The sequence below is a fragment of the Cervus canadensis genome, chromosome 28 (assembly GCF_019320065.1).
Source record: "Cervus canadensis isolate Bull #8, Minnesota chromosome 28, ASM1932006v1, whole genome shotgun sequence".
Lineage (NCBI taxonomy): Eukaryota > Metazoa > Chordata > Mammalia > Artiodactyla > Cervidae > Cervus > Cervus canadensis.
In genome coordinates this window covers 26137902-26157802 of record NC_057413.1, presented here as the reverse complement: position 1 = coordinate 26157802, position 19901 = coordinate 26137902, and the positions used below count along the sequence as shown (strand labels likewise).

The following is a 19901-nucleotide window of genomic DNA, read 5'->3' as shown; positions in this document are numbered from 1 at the left end:
CTTCATTTGAATTTTTCGCCTGCCTTGAGTGTTCTTTATGTTCTAAGTTTTGGTGAACCTACCTATATTTAAAGGAATTTGGGGATCATTGATTACATTAAAGGACATTCTGGTTGACTTGCTGTATAATTAAATATGTCAACTCAAATATTGAGGGTAGAATTCAGGGAATTGTCCTGACTTAGAAAATTAGTTTTTATCCTTTACTCTATATTTTAGTATTATTTATCCTGCCACGTTAAAACTCCAGATATTTGTGAGAGACTAATGACCGAACTAAAGTCAAAAACAATTTTTAGAGGGGGAAACTTATTTTTTCAAAATAATTGATGTTTGTGTGTGTGTTATGGAAGCCACAGGTTAATGGGGGTTCCATTTGGAATCAATCACCCTGTCCCTGTTAGATGTTCCTCAGTTTCTCAGCACTGTCTTAACTCACAGTGACAAAGACTATAAAGAAGAGTGAGGCAGAAAAAGCCCTGGTGTCTAGAGCTGCTTGTAATTAGGCCTTGTTGTTGCCAGGGGCTGGCCTGCTACTCACAACTAGGTTTTGGTGTTTTCTTGTTGAACATAAGTAGTGTTGTACAACAGCATCAGACAGCCATTCTGTGACCAGGATGGATCAAAACAGAAAACAAGGCCACTCAGAAATCATGTCTCAACACAGACAAAACATGAACAGTGTCCAAATCATGAAAATCACCAAGCATACTTCTGTCCTAGATAGTATGAATGACCTCTGCTTCTTTACTAATTACAGCTTTAGCCTCACTACCTTCTAGGTAAGAGTTACTTAGATGCCTGATTATAGAATTATCCCACTCCACTACCTATTATAATTCTTGACAGAATTTAGTTGAGAACAAAGTCATTGTTTCTTAAATCATCCTCAAAATCACCAACACAAGCTTAAATCCTATAGTAGTTTAAGGGTCAGTTTCATGTGTTGCCAAGGCTATGGTCCTCAGTTATTCACTCAAATACTTATCTAGGTGTTGTTCTGAAGATATCCTGTACATGTGATTAAATTCCATAATCAGTTGACATTAGGTAAGAGAGGTTATTCTAGATAATCTGGGTGAGCCTGGGCCAGTAAATTGGAAAGTCTCAAGAACAGAGCTAAATTTCCCTGAGGGAAAAGAGATTCCACTGTGGGCTACAGCATCAGCCTGTGCTGAGAGTTCCAGCCTGTGCTGAGAATTCCAGCCTGCCTTTCCTGATAATAGCCTACCTCATGGTCTTGCATTTCCCTAGTTCACCTTCAGTTCAGTTCAGTTGCTCAGTCATGTCCGACTCTTTGCAGCCCCATGGACTGCAGCTTGCCAGGCTTCTCTGTCCATCGCCAACTCCCAAAGCTTGCTCAAACTCATGTCCATCAAGTCAGTGATGCCATCCAAACATATCTTCCTCTGTTGTCCCCTTCTCCTCCTGCCTTCAATCTTTCCCAGCATCAGGGTCTTTTCCATTGAGTCGGTTCTTTGCATGAGTCAGTTCACCCTCACATTGTGTAAACTAATTCCTTTCAATAATTCTCCTAGTAGATCTCTCCAAAAAATTCTGCTTCTTTGATTCATCACACGAAGATACCCTATGATTTTCCATGGTGAGTTTATGAGCAATAAAACCAACTTGTTCATCCATGGATGTATTTCTGATGGACTTTGACTGAAGACATTAACAGCACTTCATTATATTGTTGTGAGGAACATACATATACTGCACCTGGAATGAAAAATTCCCAGGACTTTTTAACTCTACTTGTAATACATTAATATTAATATCATCTCCATTTGACAAGGAGGACACTGAATTTCAGAAAAGTGGAAGTATTTGCCCAAGGTCACACAACTGATGAGTGCAGAGCTGATAAGTGACAAGGGCAAACAATGAGTAGGGAGGGGTCACCTATATGACTTCAGAATACAATGTCCTAACATAATTAGGATAGATATTTGACCCTATAGGTGGTTTTATCATTCTTTTTAGTCTCTTCTGTTATGCATGGATCAGGAGAAATTTTCAGGTTCTACCTGAGATATGCTGTTTTTACCACACAGCATCCTCCTTTCTATGCAGTAAATAACATATTTCTCTCCCTCTCTTCTCTTTTTTTTTCTCTATCCAGACTTACCTGCTTGATATTTTATAGAAATCACTTATGATTTAGCAAATGGTCAGAAGTTTTCTTGATGGTCCATCAGAATTTCACCTACTAATATTATAGTTTAAAAATACAACTCAAATTAGGAAGTTAGGACGTTAAACCTCAGGATCAGAATTGTATCTTGGGTGGGAAGTTGAAGACCAGTCTCAGATCTCACATTCTGTGGGATGCAGAGGAAGTCCAAGCAAGGCAATGTCACTCACTAAGAGAAGATGGGCTCTCTGCCTTTAACTTAACCCTGTATTTTCTTTCTCTGCTATGACACAATGAATTTTGTTCTACTTGCTTCTGTCTTCAGGTCATAATTTTAACATAAAGTAAGATTATTAGTGAATTAGACTCAGATAGAGGAATGGTATACCACTATGACAAAAACCCATTGCCACCTTTATCTAAGAGGAAAATAAAACACCCTTTTCATTAATTATTGGTGGAAATAAAAATTGCACTTGAAAATATTAATTTTGTCCAATAAGTTTCCTAAAAATTTCCTGCTATGGATTTAATACCTAAAATTGGCAATGTAAATGGAATGTGTCATTATAACTTACATCTTTGGTCTCCCTCTAAGAAATTACTTAGGTAGAACTCATGTTACTTCTAATTAACATTTATAACATTCTCTAAGAAGCTGTGTATTTTGAAATTCTTCAGTTCTGACTTTCAACTATTTTGTCCTGATCCAGCCCTAGTTATTACGATTAGTGAAATTTTACTAAAAATCTCAACCTATACTATCTTGCAGTAAAAATGTGTCACAATAACAACAGAGTTCAGAGTAGTAAGGTAAAAAAGAAGATGGGCTTTGCAATCAAATGAATAAGTATTCAATAATGGTTTTGATTTTATTACCTGTCATCTTGGGCAAGTGACTCAAAATATAGCCTTAGGGTATTTTATCATAAGGATGAAAACTATTACATGATAGTTAATATGGATAAAATGAAATAAATATATACAAATAATAAGTTTTAAACACAGTCCAGTGCCTGGAACATAGAAAGTATTCTCAAATGAGAACCACTATATAGTATTGGAGATATCAAGGGACATTTTCATGCCAGGATGGGCACAATAAAGGACAAAAATGGCAAGAACCTAACAGAAGCAGAAGAGATTAAGAAGGTGCCAAGAATACACAGAACTATACAAAAAAAAAAAAGTCTTAATGGCCCATATAACCATGATAGTGTGGCCATTCACCTAGGGCCAGACAACCTTGAGTGTGAAGTGAAGTGGGTCTTTGGAAGCATTACCATGAACAAAGCTAGTTGAGGTAACAGAATTCCAGCTGAGCTATTTCAAATCTTAAAAGTTGATGTTGTTAAAGTGCTGCACTCAATATGTTAGCAAATTTGGAAAACTCAGCAGTGGCCACGGGACTGGAAAATATCAGTTTTCATTTCAACCCCAAAGGAAGGCAATGTCAAAGAATGTTCAAACTGCCACACAGTTGCACTCATTTCACATGCAAGCAAGCTTTTGCTCAAATTCTTTTAAGCTAGGCTTCAACAAGTGTTTCCCAGGTGTTGGTAATGGTAAAGAACCCGCCTGCCAACATAAGAGACATAAGAGAAGCCAGTTTGATTCCTGGGTTGAGAAATCCCCTGGAGTAGGAAATGGCAACCCACTCCAGTATTCTTGCCTGGAGAATCCTCATGGACAGAGAATCCTGGCTACAGTTCATGGGGTCACAAAGAGTCGGACATCACTGAAGTGACTTAGCATACAGCACAGCACAGACTTCAACAGTATGTGAACTGAGAGCTTCACTGGGTTTAGAAAAGGCAGAGGAACCAGAGATCAAATTGCCAACATCTGTTGGATCACAGGAAAAGCAAGGGAATTCCAGAAAAACATCTACTTCTTCTTCATTGACTACGCCAAAGCCTTTGACTGTGTGGATCACAACAAACTGTGGAAAATTCTTGAAGAGATGGGAATACCAGACCACCCTACCTGTCTCCTGAGAAACCTGTTTGCAGGTCAAGAAGCAATAATCAGAACCAGACATGGAACAACTGACTGATATGGCAAGTTATATATTGTTTCCCTGCTTATTTAATTTATATGCAGAGTACATAATGCGAAGTGCAGGGTTAGTTGAGTTACAAGCTGGAATCAAGATTGCCAGGAGAAATATCAACAACCTCAGATATGCAGATAATACCACTCTAATAGCAGAAAATGAAGAGGAACTAAAGAACCTCTTGATGAGAGTGAAAAAGCTGGCTTAAAACTCAACATTCAAAAAATCTAAGATCATGGCATCCAGTCCCATCACTTCATGGCAAATAGAAGGGGAGAAAGTGGAAGCTGTGAAAGATTTTCTTTTCTTGGTCTCCAAAATCACTGCACACAGTGACTGCAGCCATGAAATTAAAAGACACTTCCTTCTTGGAAGAAAAGCTATGACAAACTTAGTGTATTAAAAAGCATAGACATCACTTTGCTGACAAAGGTCAGCAAAGGTCTGGACAAAGACAAAGGTCTGGATAGTCAAATCTATAGTTTTTCCAGTAGTCATTAAGGATGTGAGAGATGGACCATAAAGAAGGCCGAGAGCTGAAGAATTGATGCTTTTGAACTGTGGTGTTGGAGAAGACTCTTGAGAGTCCCTTGGACTGCAAGGAGATCAAACCAGTCAATCCCAAAGGAAATCAATCCTGAATTTTCACTGGAAGGACTGATGCTGAAGCTGAAGCTCCAATATTTTGGCCACCTGAATGGAAGAGCTGACTCACTGGAGAAGACCCTGATGCTGGGAAAGATTGAAGGCAGGAGGAGAAGGGGACGACAGAGGATGAGATGGTTAAATAGAATTACTGACTCAATGGACGTGAGTTTCAGCAAGCTCCAGAAGATTGTGAAGGACAGGGAAGACTGGTGTGTTGTAGTCCATGGGGTAGCAAAGAGTTGGACAGGATTTAACAGCTGAACAACAACTCCTTGTATGTTGAAACAATAGTATTTTGCATGTATTGGATTAAAGTATATTATTACAATAAAAAAGACAAGTTAGTATTAGCATAAGATTCAGTTCAGTTCAATTGCTCAGTCATGTCTGACTCTTTGTGACCCCATGGACTGCTGCATGCCAGGCTTCTTTGTCCATCACTAGCTCCTGGAGCTTACTCAAACTCATGTCCATTAAGTTGGTGATGCTATCCAACCATCTCATCTTCTGTTGTCACCTTCTCCTCCCACCCTCAATCTTTCCCAGCATCAGGGTCTTTTCAAATGAGTCAGTTCTTCGCATCAGGTGGCCAAAGGATTGGAGTTTCAGCTTCAGCATCAGTCCTTCCGATGAATATTCAGGACTGATTTCCTTTAGGATGGACTAGTTGGATCTCCTTGCAGTCCAAGGGACTCTCAAGTGTCTTCTCCAACACCACAGTTCAAAAGCATCAATTCTTCAGCACTCAGTTTTCTTTATGGTCCAACTCTCACATCCATTCATAACTACAGGAAAAACCATAGCTTTGACCAGACAGATCTCTGTTGGCAAAGTAATGTCTCTGCTTTTTAATATGCTTTTTAATATGCTAGATTGGTCATAGCTTTTCTTCCAAAGAGCAAGCATCTTTTATTTCATTACTGAAGTCACCATCTTCAGTGATTTTGGAACCCCTCAAAATAAAGTCTCTCACTGTTTCCATTGTTTCTCCATCTATTTGCCATGAAGTGATGGGACTGAATGCCATGATCTTAGTTTTCTAAATGTTGAGTTTTAAGTCAACTTTAGACAAATCAATAAATGGAACACAGCAGTCTAGAAATAGAACTATTTTTATTCTGTCAACTGATGTTCAATATAGGTACCTGATAATTTAGTAGGGGAAGACTAATCTTTTCAATATATGGTACTAAATAAGCTAATATCTATACAGAAAAATGAATCCTGACTCCTAATGTATACAAAAATTAATTCAAAAGTGACTAGAATTTATTGGCTAAAACTGTGAAGTGTGTAGAAGAAAACAGGACAATATCCTTGTATCTGGGGTGGTTAGTGACTTAGAATGCAAAACCACTAACCAAAAAAGATTGATTTTTTAAAAGATTGGTTAATTGCATTCAATGGTTGAAAACTTCTTAAGAAACACCATTGAAAAGCAAGCTACATAATAGGGGAAAATACTTGCATCATATATCTGATAAACTGTATTTAACTATTTCAAGAATTCCAATAATTCAGTAATAAATATACAAAGATGTCAATAATAATAAAAGGTGAAATATTTCATAAAAGACTTTAGGTACCTTGCCAATAGATGAATAACAAATGTTCAACACCTTTAGTCATCAGAGACAAGCAATTGGTATTCCCCCTCCTCCCTTTCCCAGAGTAGCATACAATATGATCCTTTCTTGAAAGTGAAAGTGCTATGTCCAGCTATTTGCAACCCCATGGACTGTAGCCCACCAGGCTCCTCTGTCCATGGAATTCTCCAGGTAAGAATACCAGAGTGGGTTGCTATATCCTCCTCCAGGGGATTTTCCTGACCCAAAGATCAACCTGTGTCTCCTGAATTACAAGCAGATTCTTTTTTTTTTTTTTTTAATTTTATTTATTTATTTTTGTGCTGAATCTTCGTTGCAGCACTGGCTTTTCTTCAGTTGCAGTGAGCGGGGGCTACTTTTCGTTGTTTGGTGCAAGAGCTTCTCATTACAGTGACTTCTTTTGTTGAAGAGCAAATGCTCTAGGGTCCACAGGCTTCAGTAGTTGCAGCACATGGGCTCAATAGTTGGGTTACTGGACCCCACAGCACAGGCTCAGTAGTTGTGACACATGGGCTTAGTTGCTCCTCAGCATGTGGGATCTTTCAGGATCAGGGATCGAACCTGTGTCTCCTGCATTGGCAACTGGACTCTTTACCATTGAGCCACCAGAGAAGCCCTACAGGCAGATTCTTTACCAACTGAACCACTCGGGAAGACTTACATGCAGACTAATGCCGATAATTATTTGCTCTGAGTTTCTGGAACAAATGAATTAGGGAGAGGATTTGTTGAGGTGTTATTTTTAGTATTTTGGAATCAGACTTTGTGATCAGGCTGTCTGTGTCAGCCACCTTAGCCTGAGGTCAGGGTTCTGCTCCTTCTTTCTTTCCTGTAGTTCTGTCTTTGACTTTGCATCTGCGCTAACACCAGATGCCTCACCTTATGTGTTTCCTAATGTGCTTACTTGGATCCCAAAATCTGTAGCTCAGGAGTCTTTCCTCCCATCTGACTGTGACTGATTGTAAAGTAGACTGATTGTAAAGCTTTAGTGCAGAGGTTCTCAGCCAGCTGGGTGTAAGAATTACTTGGGAGATTTTAAAATATGCTTGATCTCTACCCTCATATATTCTCATTTAACTTGCTAGGAAGGAGGTTGAGCATCAGATGATTTTTATGTGCAGCTCTGTTTGAGACCACTGCTATGAAGCAGGGTTTCTAGAACTTTATTGTACATCCAAATCATTTGGGGATATTGTTCAAGTACGGATTCTTATTCACTAGGTCTGGATGGGTCTTGAGATTTGACTTTTCCAACAATCTCCCAAAGTCTGCAGATCTCTCTTCCAAGGGCAAGGCTCTGCAAAGGGATTTCTTGACCTCTGCTCTATTTTATTTAATTAAAATTTAGTTTTAAACATTTATTTTATTAAAACTACTCACACTAGGCACAGTATAATTCTTTGTTGTTAGGAGGCTGTCTTGTGCATCATAGAAAGTTTAGCAGCATCCCCTAGAGCAAGCCAGATCTTTAGATGTTGTCAAAACCAAAAATGCCTCCAGCATTGTCAAATATCCTCTTGGCAGAGAGTGGAGGGGACTGCCTTGAGAATCACTGCTCTATACTAGTACTAGCCCCCGAGTTGGCTGTATCCTTGCATCATCTGGAGACCTTTCTCATAGATTTTGAATTAATTGATCTAGGGTGCATCTGGGCATCACAGGGTGAATGTCCTTTGGATAGTGGAAACTCCAGGATGCTCCTATATTTCATTTTCCTTAAGAGCAGATTCATGGAGGGATATACTGGTGGTGGCTTGGCGATGATAGTTCTAGTTTGTGTAGTGATAATCAGTCAGTCCTAAAGGAAGTCAACCCTGAATATTGGAAAGACTGAACCTGAAGCTTCAATACTTTGGCTACCTGATACGAAGAGCAGACTCATTGAAAAAGACCCTGATGCTGGGAAAGACTGAAGGCAAAAGGAGAAGAGGGTGGCAGAGGATGAGAGGGTTGGATAGCATCACCAACTCAATGGACGTGAATTTGAGCAAACTCCGGAAGATAGTGGAGGACAGCCTAGCATGTTGCAGTCCGTGGTGTCACAAAGAGTCAGACATGTCTTAGTGACTGAACAACAATTTGATATTCAAGGCATAGTAAGCTTCTTTTATCCAACACTTCATTGCCTCAAAACTGTTTACTACTTCAAGTTTCCCCTCATAATGAGTAACAGAGATTCTCTGGTTTAGTTGATTAGTAGAAGAAATAAGTACAAAATACAGTCTCTGGTCAATAATGTACATGGGTCTGGATCAGTCTAAGAGTTGAGGAATCTGTATCCAATATATATGAATGAGTCAGTCTGGACTATTAAGAGATGCCTTGCATTTCACAACACCTAGGGTGTGGCAGAGATCAAATTGCCAGCATCCGCTGGATCATTGAAAAAGCAAGAAACTTCCAGAAAAACATCTATTTCTGCTTTATTGACTATGCCAAAGCCTTTGACTGTGTGGATCACAGTAAACTGTGGAAAATTCTGAAAGGGATGGGCATACCAGACCACCTGACCTTCTTCTTGAGAAACCTATATGCAGGTCAGGAAGCAACAGTTAGAACTGGACATGGAACAAAAGATTGGTTCCAAATAGGAAAAGGAGTACATCAAGGCTGTATATTGTCACCCTGCTTCTTAACTTATATGCAGAGTTCATCATGAGCAATGCTGGAATCAAGATTGCCGGGAGAAATATCAATAACCTCAGATACGCAGATGACACCACCCTTATGGCAGAAAGTGAAGAGGAACTAAAAAGCCTCTTGATGAAAGTGAAAGAGAAGAGTGAAAAAGTTGGCTTAGCTCAACATTCAGAAAACTAAGATCATGGCATCTGGTCCCATCACTTCATGGGAAATAGATGGGGAAACAGTGGAAATAGTGTCAGACTTTATTTTTTTGGGCTCCAAAATCACTGCAGATGGTGATTGCAGCCATGAAATTAAAAGATGCTTACTCCTTGGAAGGAAAGTTATGACCAACCTAGATAGCATATTAAAAAACAGAGACATTACTTTGCCAACAAAGGTCCATTTGGTCAAGGCTATGGTTTTTCTGGTAGTCATTTATGGATGTGAGAGTTGGATTGTGAAGAAAGCTGAGTGCCAAAAAAATTGATGCTTTTGAACTGTAGTATTGGAGAAGACTCTTAAGAGTCCCTTGGACTGCAAGGAGATCCAACCAGTCCATCCTAAAGGAGATCAGTCCTGGGTGTTCATTGGAAGGACTGATGCTGAAGTTGAAACTCCAATACTTTGGCCACCTCATGCAAAGAGTTGACTCATTGGAAAAGATCCAGATGCTGGGAGGGATTGGGGGCAGGAGGAGAAGGGGACAACAGAGGATGAGATGGCTGTATGGCATCACCGACTCGATGGACATGGGTTTGTGTAAACTCTGGGAGTTTATGATGAACAGGGAGTGCTGCGTGCTGCGATTCATGGGGTCGCAAAGAGTCAGACATGACTGAGTGACTGAACTGAAATGACTGAACTGAGGGTGTGGCCGGAGTTCAGGTGAACTTTGATTCTTTATTGGGAGACTGATGGCAACCAGAGTGGGTTGGGGATGGGTGAATGGGATGAGTGGGTGGGAAGGGTGTTAGTCAAGCTATTGAAGTTCAAAACAGAATATTAGTAGCCTGTGAAAATGATGTCTGTGATATTTTTGAGATATTTGTCAAGTGAACTTTACTTGTAGAGTCATCTAGATACTTAAACATAGAGGCTGTGATTTAGGATCTGTAGATCTAGTTTTTGTTAAGTGGGCAAAGTCTGGACAAGAGACATGCACAAGTCTAGAGCCCAGATTCAACTAACCATGTCTATCAAGTACAGTTTTCCTTCTCCTACTCTTGCCAACTTGGTTTTCTTCTTTCTGAGTCTAGAAGGTCATGTGACCTGTAAGTCATGAGCTTTTAGGACATGGTGAATGGCCCAATTGGCAATGAGTCAGTGTCCTTAGTGCCACAATCACATTAAAAAGATGATGCTGCAACTACTCTTCTATAATATGGAAATTGGTTTTCTCACTCCCCACCCCATGGTTTACCATAGTGAATAAAAAGAGCATCTTAGAACCATTCAGATCTTTGTGGCTGAAAAGGAGAGATTCTTGGTCCTTTAGAAAACTGAATACAAGCTGTCATAAGCCTGGAAAAGTTTACTTCTTTAAAATATCTTAGTGGGACTTTCCTGGTGGTCCAGTGGTTAAGACTTCACTTTCCAATACAGGAAGTATGGGTTCGATCCCTTGTCGGGGAGCTAAGATCCTACATGCCTCATGGCCAAAAAACCAAAACATAAAACAATATAGTAATAAATTTAATAAAGATTTTTACAAAAATGGTCCACATAAAAAATTCTTAAAAAATAAAACAACACCCCAGCAATGGAGTTTTAGAGACTGATGAGACAAGTTTTTGAAGGTGACAGCCTGAGCATCTGGTATGGAAAGGGTAAATATGTTTGTGAAGGTCCCTCCTCCAGGCTGCAAGCATATGAGGCAATCATAGACTTAGAAAAACGTATTTATGTATTAGACTGTGTGGGGGTCTTAGTTGCGGCACATGGGATCTTCACTGCTTCATGTGTGATATTTTGTTGTGATGCATGGACTCTCTGGTTGTGGCACAAGGGTTGTGGAGGGCATGGACTCAGTAGTTGTGGTTCATGGGCTTAGCTGCTTCGTGGCATGAGGGATCTTAATTTTCCTGCCATTGATCGAACCCATGTCCCCTGAATTGCAAGGTGGAGTATTTACCACTGAACCATCAGGGAAGTCGCAAGCATAGACGTTTTGAGAAGTCTTTCATTCCAGCCTTGTATTTCTCAAATACCTTGCATATACCACTGACATTACTGGTTGGCTGTGAAGTGACAAGAGATTGTCAGTTTATAGTCAGAACGCAGGTGAAATTCACTGCTCAAGTGTCCAGCTTACTTCCATGATAAATGCAGACACCATGAAGTCCCATCTGCCTTTGTTTTATCGTGTAGGGCTGGAGAGTTAGTTCATACTTGTGTGTCCCTTCCAACTACTGACTTTAGGAAAAATTTCATCCTCTCAAAATACAGAAAGATTTGAGACAATGTTTATTATCTTCTTAAGAAAAGAGAATGCATGCTTAAAAAGGAAACATTTTTGAAAATTAGTGTAGTTGAGAAGAGAGTAATTACAACCCAAATGGTGAAGTTAATAGTGTTCATTGGTCTTACCTAGTTATCATGCCTACTGACTTTTAGAATCACATTGTTAATTTTACAATTTCATGTGGCATTTGATTTATATTGTATCTCTTCAGCTCTTCATGTTACATTAAATACATTAGTAAAGTTCTGTTACATTCTTTGCTTCTCACATATTATATTGTGTTGTTATTGTGAAGACAGAAACTTTTTCTGTACACTGTAGCTCTATTACTGTGAGTTCTCTGGATAACTTCGTTTTCCAGAGACAAGCGATGTTGCCCTACGCTTGACCCTCATTGGCTGGAGAGAACATGTTCAATGCCACATTGCTGTTCCACTTAAACACAATTACTGCAAATGTTATTTGTCAGCTTTAGCTTATACTCTCTTTGTGGGCAAGAGGTGGTGGTGGGGTGGGACTTGAACTGAGCAAGACAAGGCTGCAAAGCCACTCTGGATGTCTTTTCTTTCCCTCTGGTAATTTGAATCTGTCTCTAGGATTTATTTCTTTGGGCCCAAACTATAATTACTAATATGGCTATCAGAGATAATGGAGTTAATTACCTCCATATAAGAAAAACAAAATAATACAAAAAAGAAAACAGCAGTTTTGAAAATTAAGCAATATAGTAGAGAAGAAGCTAATGATTTTATTAAAAATTGCTCAATAGAGTAACAACCTTGTATAAATAGCTACTTTTTAATATTGATTTTTAAAAACGCAATATCCCATGTAGCTTTTGATGGAAACATCATTAAATCTATGTGTTATATTCCTTTCTCAGAACAGCATATTCTCCCCTGCTTATTCATCTTCTTTTGTGGTCTCAGAAAAGTTTTGTAATATTTTCACTAATGACTCCTTGTTAAATGTATGACTTTTGCCCTCATTATTGTTGCTGTTTAGTAACTCAGTTGTGTCCAACTCTTTGCAATCCCATGGACTGCAGCATTTGCCGTCATTAATGGATACTTTTTTCTTTTTAAATAAATTTTTTAAATTAATTAATCACTGCAGATGGGGATTGCAGCCATGAAATTAAAAGATGCTTACTCCTTGGAAGGAAAGTTATGACCAACCTAGACAGCATATTAAAAAGCAGAGACGTTACTTTGTCAACAAAGGTCCATCTAGTCAAGGCTATGGTTGTTCCAGTGGTCATGTATGGATGTGAAAGTTGGACTATAAAAAAAGCTGAGTGCAGAAGAATTGATGCTTTTGAACTGTGGTATTGGAGAAGACTCTTGAGAGCCCCTTGGACTGCAAGGAGATCCAGCCAGTCCATCATAAAGGAGGTCAGTTCTGGGTGTTCATTGGAAGGACTGATGCTGAAGCTGAAACTCCAATACTTTGGCCTCCTGATGCAAAGAGCGAAACTTAAAAGCTTTTGCACAACAAAGGAAACTATAAGTAAGGTGAAAAGACAGCCCTCAGATTGGGAGAAAATAATAGCAAATGAAGAAACAGACAAAGGATTAATCTCAAAAATATACAAACAACTCTTGAAGCTCAATTCCAGAAAAATAAATGACCCAATCAAAAAATGGGCCAAAGAACTAAACAGACATTTCTCCAAAGAAGACATACAGATGGCTAACAAACACATGAAAAGATGTTCCACATCACTCATTATCAGAGAAATGCAAATCAAAACCACAATGAGGTACCATTACCACGCCAGTCAGGATGGCTGCTATCCAAAAGTCTACAAGCAATAAATGCTGGAGAGGGTGTGGAGAAAAGGAACCTCTTACACTGTTGGTGGGAATGCAAACTAGTACAGCGCGCTATGGAAACAGTGTGGAGATTCTTAAAAAACTGGAAATAGAACTGCCATATGACCCAGCAATCCCACTTCTGGGCATACACACTGAGGAAACCAGATCTGAAAGAGACACGTGCACCCCAATGTTCATCGCAGCACTGTTATATAATAGCCAGGACATGAAAGCAACCTAGATGCCCATCAGCAGACGAATGGATAAGGAAGCTGTGGTACATATACACCATGGAATATTACTCAGCTGTTAAAAAGAATTCATTTGAATCAGTTCTAATGAGATGGATGAAACTGGAGCCCATTATACAGAGTGAAGTAAGCCAGAAGGATAAAGAACATTACAGCATACTAACACATATATATGGAATTTAGAAAGATGGTAATGACAACCCTATATGCAAAACAGAAAAAGAGACACAGAAGTACAGAACAGACTTTTGAACTCTGTGGGAGAAGGTGAGGGTGGGATGTTTCGAAAGAACAGCATGTATACTATCTATGGTGAAACAGATCAGCAGCCCAGGTGGGATGCATGAGACAAGTGCTCGGGCCTGGTGCACTGGGAAGACCCAGAGGAATCGGGTGGAGAGGGAGGTGGGAGGGGGAATCGGGATGGGGAATACATGTAAATCCATGACTGATTCATATCAATGTATGACAAAACCCAGTGGAAAAAAAAATAAATAAAGGAAAAAAAAATTAATAACTAAAAAAAAAAAAGAAAAGACCCTGATGCTGGGAAAGACTGAGGGCAGGAGGAGAAGGGGACGACAGAGGATGAGATGGTTGGATGGCATCACTGACTCAATGGACATGGGTTTGGGTAGACTCTGGGAGTTGGTGATGGACAGGGAGGCCTGGCATGCTGCAGTCTATGGGGTCACAAAGAGTCGGACATGACTGAGTGACTGAACTGAACTGAAATCAATTAATTTACTGGCTGCACTGGGTCTTCATTCCTGCTTGCGGGCTTCTCCTGGTGGTGGCTTCTCTTGTTGCCAAGCACAGGCTCTAGGTGTACAGGCTCAGACAGTTGTGTTACATGACGCTCAGTAGTTGTGGCACTCGGGCTCTAAAGTGCAGGCTTAGTGGCCCCCGGGGTAGTTGCATGTGGGATCTTCCTGGACCAGGGTTCAAATTCATGTCCCTTGCATTGACAGGCAGATTCTTAACCATTGGACCACCAGGGAAGTCCTTCTTTTTCTATTACTACTTTTTCTTAAAGTTTTTCATGGTTAAGTTTGCCAGAGACAAATGATGCTGCCTCCAATATGGTCTTAATTTGCCTGAGAGGCAAAATTTCAATGTCTCATTTTGGTTTCACAAACCCAACTTCTGCAAAGTTTGTTTGTCACCAAAGCATGGCTAGAGAGGAGAGGCATTGTGGAGACTGGGGGTGAGGAAATGTAGATAGCACTTCTGGGTGTTCCTTCTAGGGTGCTCTGCTTCTCTGTCTAGAAAAGTGTCCCATATGAAAAGAGAAGAGATGGGCTTAGCAGTCAGCTGAGTGAACCCATATTGCATTACCCTTATAATGTAGGTCACGATCAAGTGCTGGAATTTAACCAAGAATGGGCTGTCACCCACACACCTGTAGAGAAACGACAACTGCAAACACAAACATCTTAAAGTGTTTCTACTTCTGGAAACACTGAGGACACTTTATTTCTTTATGTCCACTCAGTCCTAAGTGAGTTTCATGATATGCCAATTAGGTCTCATGGTGTAGGCTCCTGTTTACTAAGCTGTATTTGCTCATACATATACAGTTAAGGATATGAATAACTGTATTTGTAGTTCACAGTTGAGGACTGTAGTGTTGGAGAAGACTCTTGAGAATCCCTTGGGCAGCAAGGAGGTCAAACCTGTCAACCCCAAATGAAATCAACCCTGAATATTCATTGGAAGAACTGATGCTGAAGCTGAAGCCCCTTTACTTTGGCCACCTGAAGCAAAGCGCCGAGTCATTGGAAAAGACCTCGATGCTGGGAAAGATAGAAGGTAATAGGAGAAGGGGAAGACAGAAGACTAGATGATTGGATGGCATCACCAACTCAATGGACTTGAGTTTGAGCAACTTCCGGGAAATGGTGAAGGGCAGGGAAGCCTGTCATGCTACAGTCCATGGGCTTGCAAAGAATCAGACACTACTGAATGACTGAACAAACAAATATGCTCATAAAATCAACTGTGAATTTGACCCACTGATGTGACAGTGACATTCTTTGACATTGCCTTTCTTTGGGATTGAAATGAAAACTGACCTTTTCCAGTCCTGTAGCCACTGCTGAGTTTTCCAAATTTGCTGACATATTGAGTGCAGCACTTTAATAGCATATCTTTTAGGATTTTTAAATAGCTCAGCTAGAATTCTACTTCAATTAAAAAAAAAAAGGCCAAAAATATGCAGAAGGATATAAAAGTGTGCTTGAGAGCTCACTGAGATTGGAAATTTACATATTTATGGCCACAGTCCCAGGGGAACCATGAATGCCTGTGGGAGAAGAAGAAAGAGAATAGGCACAGTGGGGATGGTGTGGGTAGATAGCTTCTCAGAAATTCTACATAATGCTCCTTATTCAAATATTCCATATAATAGTTTCACTAAAGTTAGATGTAAATGGAATTTCTTTCCCCTCATCCCTGCCCCACCACCACGACTTTGAGTGTGCCTTTTGAACACTTCAGTCTGCCAGAGACAAGTGATGCTGCCTTCCTTTCTTCATCCTATTAGCTAGAAAGGAAAGTATTTTATAATACATAACGATTCATGTAAACGTGGTTTATGCAAAGATTTACGTCAATATCCTTCCTCTTCAAACACAGCCCTGGCCTAATAGCCACTTCCCAAATATTTCCTCTCTCCCTACAAGAGTCAAATAGATTATTAGTTTCTCCAAGGTTTTTCAATGTAAGTTTTCAATAGTGATATAGTCCTTGATCAATCCTCCAACAATCTTCACGTAAGATGTAAAGAACATAAGAAACTATTAAAAAGGAAGTGAATCAAAGGAATATAGGTTAAGGCTCCCAATTGCGAAGGCAGTTTTCACTAAGACTATATTTTACAGGGTATTTTCTGAGCCTATGAGTCCAACATATCAGTAATAACATTGTAGAAGCATCTCAAAAAAAAAAAAAAAAAAAGCAGTTAGGAAACCCATTGCAGTAAGAAGGATCTGCAATTGTCATAATAGTGAGGACTGTGTCCAGCTCTCAGTCGAACAGAATTAGGGGTCCTGTTTCAGTATCTGACAGAGGCAGGTTTTGAATGGTGAGGACTGCATTATCCATGGTGCAGGATCTAGGCAGTTCACAGTTGAGCGGGGATTGGAACAAGGCTGACTGCCAGCTCTGGGGCCCAGACCATGGAAAAAGCTCCCTGCTGGAGGCCAAACCTCAAATTCTGTGCAAATGTTGGAACATAGTAAGGGTACAAGTATATTTTCTGGAACAGTGAACCCTTCAGGGTCTGCATTAAATTAGCCAACGCCCTCTCTCCCTTCACCCCACCCAATGGTAAATCTGGTAAAGCAACCCTAATTTGCTTTGTATTACAGGATTTGCTAAATGTGATGGCTGATATTTTGAGTCAAATAGCTATTGCTACTGATTCAAGAACAGTGCATAGTGGTAACTCAAGTATAAGAATAGAATTATCCATTGACATAAAAATTTACCTGATAGCTCAGGTAAGAATCCACCTGCAATGCAGAAGGCCCCAGTTCAATTCCTCGGTCAGAAAGATGTGCTGGAGAAGGGATCGGCTACCCACTCCAGTATTCTTGGGCTTCCCTTGTGGCTCAGCTGGTAAAGAATCTGCCTGCAATGCGGGGGACCTGGGTTCGATCCCTGGGTTGGGGAGACCCCTTGGAGAAGGGAAAGGCTACCCACTCCAGTATTCTGGCCTGGAGAATTCCGTGGACTATATAGTCCTTTGGGTGGCAAAGGGTCAGACACAATTGAGCAACTTTCACTATGCATCATAACCTCTGGAGAGATGACCATTGTAGTTTCTTGCTTTATGAATGCGGTGTTGCCAGGATGGACTGGCTGACATTTGCAAGTTCCCCCAGGGTTAGGTAGCAGTCGCTCCTAACCATCCTTCTCCCTATTGCTACAGGCACTGGGCCCCAGTAGTCCATGGGGTCACAAAGAGTTGGACATGACTGAGCAACTTTGACGTACAAATTTATCAGTGACAGATAATCTGTCTCACTGTTTACACTTACACCTGTTCTTTTTGAGTGTTGAATAAAGATATACACAATATTAAACAGAGGGACACTTCTTGGGCTTCTCTGGTAGCTCAGCTGGTAAAGAATTCACCTGCAATGCAGGAGACCCTGGTTCGATTCCTGGGTGAGGAAGATCCCCTGGAGAAGGAATAGGCTACCCACTCCATTATTCTTGGGCTTTCCTTGTAGCTCAGCTGGTAAAGAATCGTCCCGCAATGCAGGAGACCTGGGTTCAAGTCCTGGGCTGGGAAGATCCCCTGGAGAAGGGAACATCTACCCACTCCACTATGCTGACCTAGAGAATTCCATGGATATAGTCCATGGGATTGCAAAAAGTTGGACATGGCTGAGTTACTTTCACTTTTCACTTTCACTATAACAAGATTGGTACCACAAAATGCTCATTTTTGACTTTCTTGGGTTTTCTCTCTTGTAGTTTGTTTTATCTTTCTTACTTCTGCTGAGGCATTCTCAACTAAGCTTGTAAATTTTGTAGCCTCTTTCTTCCAGTAATTTCCTGTATCTAAATTTTAAGACCAGCAATCTTTTCTGACACTTGGACACCAAAAGGCAGCATCTCTCTCTTCCGTTTACTCAATCTTCCTATGAGCTGGTGAATCTGGAGGTCACCAATACAACCGGGCAACGATAAGTTTCTCCACTAGTTATCTTCACTACTGAGATCTCCTTAGTATGGGAGTCCCTAGTGAGGACTGGAGGAGTGACTGGCTTTGTGGGGTCGGTCATAGGAGATCAGCTGCACTGTGTCAAGTAGTTCAGTGAAAGGCTCTGATGTGTTCCCCTACTCTAAGTGTTTTGATCTGAATGACTTCATATCAAGCCTCTGAGGATCCCTATAAATGGTAAAAAGATTCTGAGAATGTTTCTGAGTACCTTTTCCATCACAGAATTCTGGTTATTTCTATTTTTTTCATTTGCTATTATCATCTTTGCCTCTCTAAACATCCTGGCATGTCTCCTGGTCCGTGTATGTAGAGTTCTTTACAGCATATTTAAGGGCAGAATTTCTGAGCTTTGTATGTGTATTTATACCTTTACTAGATTTAACTGCTAGCTGTATGAATTTACACCTCCACTACCAATGTATAACTAATCTCATAATGGACTTTCTTGCCAGTAGTTGGTATTTTCAGACTTTTTCATTTTGTCCCTCTCTTGAGTATTAAATGGTGTCTCTTGCTGGTTTCAGGATGTATTTTACTGATTACTAATAAAGTTGTGAGTCCTCACATGTGTATTAGACTGCTATATTTCCTTTTTATAATCTAACTCTAGCCCTTCCAGTGATATTGTTTCTTATTATTTTTATAAATATAAAAATAGACATGTATCTAGATAGAAATAAGTTTATAGGATTTAGAGTTCAGTTTTTTTCAATCTCGATTTTCTATATAAGTTCTATGTATTAAAATGATTTCTCCCTATTTGTTACATATTTCAAAAACTGCCTTATAGTTGATATAATTTTAAGAAGCATGTAATAAACTCAATTTATCAATATTTTATAATGTTTTTGCCATTGTGTTCCTGTTAAGAAATGCTTCTTTACCTAAGCTCATAAAAGTAAACTTCTAATTTTTTTCACTGGAAGTTAAACATTTTTCTTCTTCACATTTAAGTATTTATTCTGCATGGCATTGACTTTTGTTATGTGGTCTGGGTCTAATGTTGAATGTTCCCTCTGTGACCAAATCTCACAGGATGATATATGAAAAACTGCTCTATTTCCTAAGTGAATTCCAAAGCTGACTCCAGGATAAATGGGTTGGTTCTGAGCCTTGTTTGTGTCTATTTGCCTGTCCCTGGACCAATCTCACTCTCTTATTTATACTTGTTTCATACCATTTTGGTCAGAGTGAAAATTTAAGACTTGCTTTGTGACCTAAACATATGGTCTACCCTGGAGAATGTTCTGTGTGTGCTTGAGAAGAACATGTATTCTGCTGCTTTTGGATGTTCTGTTTATGTCCATTAGAACCATTTAACCTAGATTGTCATTGAAGTCTGTTTTTTTCTTATTAATTTTTATATGATTATCTATTTATTGTTGAAAGTGGGTTATTGAAGTCTCCTACTCTTGTTACATTGTTGTCTGTTTCTCCTTTCTGATCCACTGATAATTGTATTTTAATCAAATATATTGAGATGCTCTAACAGTCATTGATTTCAACAGTGCCCTGGGGCATAAATTACTCTACAAAGAAATCCAATAAAGTTGTGACTTCT

The 19901-nt window shown here is 39.7% G+C and overlaps 2 protein-coding genes across 3 annotated transcripts in view; both read left to right on the top strand.

Moving 5' to 3' along the window:
• Nucleotides 1-19901, top strand: part of LOC122429360 (boLa class II histocompatibility antigen, DQB*0101 beta chain) — a 174375-nt gene that overhangs the window by 134685 nt on the left and 19789 nt on the right. The window lies entirely within an intron of this gene.
• The window catches only part of LOC122429363 (boLa class II histocompatibility antigen, DQB*0101 beta chain-like), a 61335-nt gene that overhangs the window by 21645 nt on the left and 19789 nt on the right, over nt 1-19901 (top strand). The gene's annotated exons all lie outside the window — the stretch shown is intronic.